The sequence below is a fragment of the Ceratosolen solmsi genome, unplaced genomic scaffold, assembly GCF_000503995.2.
Source record: "Ceratosolen solmsi marchali unplaced genomic scaffold, CerSol_1.0 scaffold27, whole genome shotgun sequence".
Taxonomy (NCBI): Eukaryota; Metazoa; Arthropoda; class Insecta; order Hymenoptera; family Agaonidae; genus Ceratosolen; species Ceratosolen solmsi.
This window is the reverse complement of record NW_011948426.1, coordinates 2,354,729-2,362,384: the sequence shown is the minus strand read 5'-3', so window position 1 is coordinate 2,362,384 and position 7,656 is coordinate 2,354,729. Positions and strand designations below refer to the sequence as shown.

Genomic DNA, 7,656 nt, shown 5'->3' with positions numbered 1-7,656 from the left:
AAGGATAGAAAAGCCGTGGGTGCGAGTCGCGGCGGAAACCGGTTTCTCAAAAATCACATTCCCGATGCTTTTTCCCCTTCCTGCTTATGGCCCGTGAATAAATGTAAACAAGACACGCACCTTCGTCTTCTTTTCTTCGAGTGATGTCGCGACGCGCACTGCCGGTTCGACATTTTTTTACCCGATGTGTTTGTTTTCCTTTTCAACGAGACACATCGGCCGATATAAATTCATATAAATGACTTCGAGTTATTCTTCGGTTAATCTCGAGGGGGGGGGGAATTTTTCTCAAAATGCTCGAAGCGTCGAGTGAGGTTTGTTTAGTTAGGAGACAAAGCCTCGAGCACTTTGTGATTAATATAATTTTGCGCCGTGTACTTGATAATCGTTTTATTTTTAATAGTCTAACGGATTAAACTCAAAATGATAATGTTGACCATAAATCCGCTTTGGTTAATCGTTTGGTAAATGAAGTGACGAAACGTTAAGCGAAATGACAAGAATAGCGTTGGGTTGCGGACAAAATAATCGTATAGCCTTATTAAATGAAATAACTAAAAGATACAACACAATTGGGCTCCGTGTGTTTGTGTGCGTGTGCGTGTTTTTTGCGTGTGTTTGTGTGTATATGTGTGCGTGTTTGTGTCAGTGTATGTGCGTGTATAATCTGAACGTGTTAATTAATATCGTTATGCGCAACAAACACGAGTTGGGCGATTTCGATTTCTGGCAACAACGAGCATCGACGGCAAAAGCCAATGCGCTCGGTGTCCTCGTACCAATTTTAATGGCGTCAAGAGTATAAATTATAAGAGAATCTGCACTATTTATTGTATTTATACACATATTTGAGCTATAATGGCTTTCTATAAATACATGCCAGTCCGTGCAAATAAAATGCGAAAGTGCGTATTGTGACCTGTAAATATTAAGTACATACATACACAATATATATATATATATATATATATATATATATATACATATGTGGGAGTGTGCGTGGGTAGGTGAGTCTGAATAGTAAGCGTTTATAAGAAAGTAATGTAATTTTGCAATAGTAAAACTATGAATTAAAGTAGCGTGAGATTATAAGTTATGAATGTAATTTGACATTTACAATTTCGTTATTCTATTCTTGTAATACATTTTTTAAATAATAATAATACTTTCATTTATCTTAAATATATTAAATATTTTTATGCACGTGTTAATAATGTACCGTGTTTAATTCAATAGCGAGGAAAAGTAGTGAAAAAGCATATAATTCAAGTTTATTGAGTTTTGTTAGTAAAAGCGGGTCGAGTTCTACTATTTCTTATACAAAAGTCGATCAAGATTCACGGTTCTTTCTATTGGGTAAATTATGTAAAAAATTGTCTTCCATGGACGTGTCTGAATTCTATTGCATTATTATAACGAAAGAACATTTGTTAATAGAAAATTGAAAAACAATGTAGGTCAAACGTACATTTATCCTACAAATACTACTTACTGTCTATTAATATTTTATGATATTAACAGATATTTTAGACATTTTAAAATTTTACATAATTACGCATTTACTTATATAATTAATCAATTCATAAATTATCAACTGATACAACAAAAAAAAAAAAAAAAAAAAAAAAAAAAAAAACAACAACAACAATGTTGGCTAAAAACAAAAATAATACCGAATACAAAATTTGGTTTGCCTCTGCAAAAGATCATGTTTAATATGATCGATATTTTTAAAACTTTTTTTCTTCACCAAATCGATTCTTGTAAATTGATGTAATAAGAAATCATAAAGCTTAAAGAACATTTGTTTTCTTCTATACGTATTTTAATTATAATTCACTCGCTTCAGAATCCTAATTCAATACTAAATATTAAATATTATAATTATTTATTTATAATTTTTAATATTCAAATGAGAATAGTGAATTTATTATTCATAAATGCAGTTTAATAAATTGACTGCATTATAATTAAGTGTCGAAAATTTTTTACGGCATAATAAGCGGCATATCAGTGGCAAAGTGATATTGTCGCAAAAAAAAAAAAGAAAGATGAAATCCGCAAGCCGAAAGCCGAAAGCCAAAAGCCAAAAACCGAAAGCCAAAAGCCAAAAACGGAAAGGCAAAAACCGTGTATTAAAATAAATTTTCTTTCACGAAATCGCGCTTGAAAATTTCATACCGAACGCTCCCCGTCGAATTCTATTCCATCCCGGCGATCGCGCTCGCTTTTTGTCCTCCTTCCTCGAGCGCGAAAAAAGTTTTTCATTCGTCATCGTGGCGGGCGCATTAAATCTCTCCTCTTTGCGCTCATGCAGAGAAAGACAATCGCGGGACCGCCGAGACGCTCACTCGCCCGTTTTATTCGGTTCGCTTCTCATTTTTCGGCGCTGTCTATATACGCACGTACGCGTACGGACATTCGCGCATGTTTAACAAACGTTGGCAGAGAAAAACGAAGCTGCGCTGCTTTTATTCGCTTTATTGCGGCACGATCGCCAACCCCCTCCGCCCCTCTCATCTCTTGCCCCTTCCCCCGCGATCTCTTTATGCGCCCGAGGATGAGGATTTCGCGTTTAATTCGACGCGGTCCGCCGTTTTATTTCATCAAGCCAATTACAAGCGACTCGAGCGTCGGCGTTGTTTACGTTTACTGCGCGCAGTTTCGATTATTTGTCCTCATTAGGGGTGTAGTGCGGGAGGCGCGTAATTACGGTATGCAAAATTGATAAAAGTGGTTACGGTACGAGCGCTAAATCTCTTTGTGCGCGTGTTCGCTCGAACGATTTTGGGCTTGCTGGCAAAACATAAATAATAAGTTGTTCCTTTTTTAGGGTGCGCCCGTTTGTGGTTTGGTGTGTGTGTGCGTGTGTGTGTGTGTGTGTGCGCGCGCGTGCGTGCGTGCGTGCGTGCGCGTGTGTGTGGTGCGCAGCTTGAAAGGAAGATCAATTTGGAGACTTGTGTTGATGTTGTAATTGGCGTGGATGTGGATAGGTATTTGTTTGGGAAGCCTGGCTGTTTCATTGAGTCGAGCAACTCGATATAACTCGCTGATTTTTCAGATAATTCTACGTCGCGCATAACTTGTTAACGACCATTCAAAAAGTTCTTGTTATTTAAAAGCAGTAAAATGAATTAATAACGCAATATATTGTTTAGTGATGCAGTATTTTACAAAAGAATTAGATGTAGTTGGTAATCAGTTCGAATGTTGGCTCGAACGACAATGTAAAAGCTTTTGTTAATTTTATTTGAAAAACATTGGGACACATTGGATAAACTACTTTGCTACGTGCTTTTAAAATTTTATAAAAGTTAAATAAACACGTTTGGGAGGCAGAATGTTTAGATTAACGAATTGAAATTTAACGAGTGATTAAAGTATAATTTCTAAACTATACGAATTTTATTTTTTTTATTTATTTTTTTTTCCTTATCAATCATTTAGAGCTATATATATATATACATAAATACATACATACATATATATATATATATATATATATATATATATATATGTTATAATACAAAATTTCACTTGCAATTTAAATAATTCTAAATGAAACCTAATAAATATTTAATAATACATAGAATTAAATAATTAATAAACAGAAAGGAAAAAACAGAATAAAAAAAAATTAACGATTTTTTTATTTTTATACTCGAATTTAGGTAGTACATTAACTTTGTGTTGTCGTTTCCATTCCATTTCATGTACAATGTTGATTTTCCTGGAATATTGCAGTGGTTTTCCACGTACTCTTCAAACAATAAAGATTCCCTTACTATATCCTGCAAAAATCATTAGCATGAAAATTATATTAAATCACATTATCGATAATATTACAGACCATTCATTTAAAATTACATGCATATTAATCACTGGATTATAATATTTTTCTACTACATATTTTCCTAGCCAACAACGTGATTAATTGTAAAAAGTTTGTTATTTTTTACTTGAAAGTTTTCTTTCCTTTTGTCTTTATTCTTATTTCATTCATCCCAATCACTTAGTTGAAGCAGTCCACAATGGATTGCTTTGGTAATGTGAATTTAGTAGATACTGGATTTTACTGTGTAATGCATTGACAGAGATTGCGCTCTTTGCCAGCTGAAGCAATAATGCCGATGCAATGATACTTTTTATCAATTGTGATATTTTATATCAGTGTGACATTGCGAGATTGATTGTATGGGAAAAAAGTATTATCAAATTACATGTTTACTTGTTTATTGTTATTATTATTATCATCATCATCATCATCATCATCATCATCATCATCATCATCATCATCATCATCATCATCATCATCATCATCATCATCATCATCATCATCATCATCATCATCATCATCATCATCATAATCATTATTATTATTATTATTATTATTATTATTATTATTATTACGCGTACTATAATTATGACTCGTTTAATATGGGTACACCGATTCTTTTAATTAGTTATATTATGTGTGCCTGACTTACGAATATCTTTTTCTTTTCAACCGAGCTAATGTTTTGAATGAAAAATTCTATATTCACCTATGAATACCTATGAAATGTTCCATGTACATAAATACATGGTTTTGAATTAGAAAAGAAACGTGTTTTATTGAAAACACATATTAGATAGAAAATAACTTTTTCTACTTTACTTGAAATTTTTTTTTTTCAGATGTAAGTATATTTGTGATATTTGCATAAGTACACACAATGTCGATTTTTTTTTCTTTAATCAACTTTCACAAGACCGCGAACAATAAAAATATATGAATACAATATTTTGATGAGCTTGACACATTTTGGAATTGATTGAAACGAGAAGTATATAAAAATGTTTTTATATAAAATTTTACATAGCTGCATCAGATGTTGAGGCAGGTATGTGTAATTTTTGTGTAACTTTGCTTACTAATGCAAAATAAAAATTACATGAAACGATTAAAAAGTTATATTAATTATTTTTATATCAATAACTTTTTCTCTTTAATTATCGTAATATAATTATTAGATGTAAAATATCATGTAGAAGATAATATATTTTCTTATTAATATATCTGATTTATATCAATGTTCAGGGAATCAATGCGAATGAAATATATATGATTATTATTAATTACAGCATTACATCATTGATAATAGAACAATTCTACAATTCATTTGAGATTATATGTAATTTTTATTTTTACTTTTATGCAAGTTTATGATTCGTTTGCACCAATAATATCGAGTAAATCAGAATGTAATTTATACTTTCGGTTATAATTAAATGTAAAATACATTGTTGTGAAACTATTTCTAATTATAACACAAAATATTCTGGTTCTAATGTAGATTTTTTTGTCATTTACCGTGAATATTCTAGAATTTATTTCATTAGATATTTATTGTAAATACACAATAAATTAATTATCTTTTTACAAACTTTATAAACATTTCTAAACTTTTTCAACATATGTGTACATTTTATTATTTACATGGCGCTCGCAACATGAAATACATGTAATTTTATAAAAACTATTCTTTCACGAGTTTATAATTTGAAAATATGAACCAATATGAATTACTTTATTATTAGTACATTTAATACAGTTTGCCGAATGACTTTCTAAATATACCACGACAACGAATTTTGGAAATGAATATCGTGCGCGTGCAATCATACGTGCAATCATCATACGATATAGTTGCATCGATTGTACGTCTCGCCCGTTCCTCTTTCTAGCTATGTAACTGATTTTTTTTTTTTTTGCAGTGATATCGGAAATAGTTGCGTACAACTGTCCAATTATGGTACGGAAGAATTCACGCGATATAAAAACGTGGACAGTTGGTTCTCGTTCTTTCCAGCTATAACAATTCTCACGTCTCAAATTTTATTTTATACTTTTTATGTTTTATAACGTTTTTTTAATTTTTTTTTTTTTAATGCTCAGCAGTAATTGCAATTGTATTAAAGAAAAAAGTAAAGTTAAATTTATGGTAATCAATAATAGACTACATGACTATTATACTGTTGCGTCAAATTATCTTCTATAGAATTACAAGCAGCGGTTCGCTGTACGAGCAAAAGAAAAAAAAACTCTTTATAATTGTAATGAAAGAGAATAAGTTGTTTATTAACTTTTTATATGTTTATTGAACAGGCGTAGGGTGGTGTATAATGTTTATTATTATTATTATTTTTCTTAACACGATACTTCATTCCTTTTTGTTAAAGCATTTAAAATAGAAAGAGAGACCTGTGTGTATTATGTGGCATCACGTACAGAAAATGTTAAAAAAATATGTTAAATTCGACAGGTTCATTTAAAATATTTACTTTAAATTCTTTATTTCGATAGAATACGGATCTACATAAAATTAAAATAAGATGTATGTTCATGGTTGCACTCCATATGCCCGAGCCATGTACTGGTTATCTCTTTCCGAGTTTATCGCACATTTTCTGGGCAAAATATAATAAGCGGTTTAGCGAGAATATAGTCAGTTTAATAAAGTATGGCCTTAAACTGCTTATAGAAATGTAGATTTTTGTTCGGCGTGTCAACGTTTTACAACGTATAATTACGTAAAAAATAAAAATTTTGCAGTTACTTTTAACTATTAGTGCTCAATTTGTAGCAGTTATGTAATTTTATGTAAATAGTTATGAGAAATGATAAATATAAGCTAGGTAATGGTTTGATGGTTTCTATTTGGCGATTTAACCGATGAAGTGTTTAAAAATTTTATCATTACGAATGAAATACGCGTTTTATGTATGACGGGGCGGCTGACGGGGGGGGGGGGTCGTTATAAACTTCTGGAAAAATTAAATAAGTTCTTTTTCTTCTTTTTTTTTGTTTTTAAGTAAATATTTGTGATGGAAATGTTAAATGAGTATATTAAATATGTGTATAATTTCGTGTCATTTTTATCATACAAAAATGATGTTTAATTTAAGCGAGTTGATTCGATTAATTTAATTACTACCGGTAGATTATATTTTTAAAAACTGGCTTTACATTCTCGTCGTTTGGTAAAAAGGTGGTTAATACAGGTGTTGTCACTGAATTAAATACGAGATAATCTCCAGACTGAATATTGTCATTCGATATATAAAAGGAAATTACCTATTTGAGTATTATTAAAATAGTTCTTCTTAGAAAATGATATCGTAAAAGAGGAATTTCTATTAAACGCTGTATGGCTTAGGATTACGAGCATTTTCCGGTAATCGTCATTTCAAAAAGTATTAAAGAAGAATTATTCTAAAATGTATTATACTATAAGATATTGATTATCGTAGTGCTAAGAATAGCAACGATAATAATAATAATATATTTGTGCATGTGTTTATCGAGCATTGCTTATTTGAACGTAGAACTCAAAGATAAGCGAAACACCAACATCAATCACGTTTTTTCAGAAGCATTAGGGGGTCCTAGAATAATTATTGAGAATATTCGTGCATTAATCATAATCATAATCAAATAATTAATTACAAAATGCTTTATAGCTCCGTGGCACATCCCTTTCAGCGAACCCAAGTAAATATACCGAAATTTCACCTTCCGCAGACATCCATAATGAGCGCGTGTGTGAACTAATATTACCTCATACTAAACGTCGGTCGCCATTCATGTCTCATTCGTTTTATTCTCCGACGCTC

At 31.2% G+C, this 7,656-nt stretch overlaps 1 protein-coding gene across 2 annotated transcripts in view; it reads left to right on the top strand.

Annotated features, from left to right (window-relative positions):
• LOC105363116 (beta-1-syntrophin-like) overlaps positions 1 to 7,656 on the top strand; it is a 28,096-nt gene that overhangs the window by 9,508 nt on the left and 10,932 nt on the right. The gene's annotated exons all lie outside the window — the stretch shown is intronic.